The sequence below is a fragment of the Enhydra lutris genome, unplaced genomic scaffold (assembly GCF_002288905.1).
Source record: "Enhydra lutris kenyoni isolate GAN:26980312 unplaced genomic scaffold, ASM228890v2 scaffoldscaffold77, whole genome shotgun sequence".
In the NCBI taxonomy this organism is placed as follows: Eukaryota; Metazoa; Chordata; class Mammalia; order Carnivora; family Mustelidae; genus Enhydra; species Enhydra lutris.
This window is the reverse complement of record NW_019154161.1, coordinates 3,634,068-3,635,761: the sequence shown is the minus strand read 5'-3', so window position 1 is coordinate 3,635,761 and position 1,694 is coordinate 3,634,068.

The following is a 1,694-nucleotide window of genomic DNA, read 5'->3' as shown; positions in this document are numbered from 1 at the left end:
GTCTGACTCTTGATTGCGGCTCAGGTTGTGATTTCAGAATCAAGAGAGGGAGCCCTGCCTCAGGTTCTGTGCTCAGCACTGAGTCTGCCTGAGATTCTCTCTCTCTCTCTCTCTCTCTCTCTGTCCCCTACTCCTCCTTCAACTCATGGTCTGTCCGTATCTTTCTCTAAAATAAATAAATAAAATCTTTTTTTAAAAAAGGGAAGTAAAAAACATAGAGTCCGTTCTTCTGATTGGGACCTTATTATATAGAGAGTAATATTGAAAACAACTAGGTCATAAAAGGTACCATGGCCAAAATGGTGCTAAGGTTTCTAGATTCCACTTTAATTCGCACACTATGGATACGAGGAAGGACGCATTCAGGATGTATCTCTTCATCTATAACACATTCACTAAGAAATACAGAACCACGTACCATAAAAAACACAATAGAAAAATTAAGGTGGAATACTAAACACTCTTCAAGTAAGCCCTAAAAAAGCCAAGAAAGGAAAGACAGCCATGCAGCACAAAGGGAATAGACAGAAAACAAATACAAAAAGGGCTGCCCTAGGCTAAATCCTAACCACACAAGAATTATGTTAAATGCGAATGGCTGAACACGTCACTTTAAGAGCAGACGTTGTCACAATGGGTTAAAAAAAAAAACCAAAAGCCAACTGACCCAACTCTAGGCTGTCTTCCACAAACTCTCTTCAAATACAAGGAAATAACTGGGCTCAAAGTCAGAGGATAGCATTACTTATGTCACGCAAACACTGGCCCAAAGGCAGCTGGGACGCGTATAAAAAGGCGGGGTCCAATGGCAGAACCCCAATGGCAGGCTCTGCCTATTTCTGTGACATACCTGCCAGGAGGGCCTCCCTCACAACCACTGGATGCTCCTCCTTTTCCCCCTCACTGCTTCTGTGGACACCATTCACCCATACTCCACCTCTGCGATCCACAGAGCTGTTCCATGAAGTTGTGTGACCCAGAATGTGCCCGTTCCTGGTACCAGCCTATATACCAGAGGCCAAAGTTCTCAGCCAAGGTTGGCATTTGCTTCCACTCCTGAGCTCTATTCCATGAAGGGACTTCATCATTCTAGTAGAAATAGCAACGGATAAAATGTGAAAGACACAGCCTATTAAAAACAAAACCAAAAACATTTGAACTTGTGAATGTCATGAACATCCTCAACAGGGAGTGTTTCGTAAGCCTTCCCGGCTTCTGTTCCGAGCAGGTAACAGCTCAGATGTAATGTTCACTGGAATTGCTTCTCACGTGACTCGGGAGACTTGGTCTCCCTGGGCCCTGTCAATCATAACCACACCTGGCCTTGCCTTCCTCTGCCCAGATTTCCAAGAAATAGGTCAATAGGTTAAATAGGAATTTTTTTAATCTGGCTTAAAAAATATTTAGTATGAATATTCCTACTCTCTTGAGATATTGTTGAGGGGAAGATATGAGGATACAGAAATAGGTATCTGCCTAGTTACACATCAGTCCTCAGTAAAACCTGTGTGATGGCTGGGTGTCACCTGGATCTCTTTAGTCTTGGACACTGAACTCAATGATACATGTCTCTTTAATCATTTTCCTTCTTTTTTTCTTTTAAGATTGATTTAATTTACTTGAGAGAGAGTGAGAGTGGGAGGAGAGGCAGAGGGAGAGGATCTCAAGCAAACTCCGAGCTGAGTGCAGTTGAA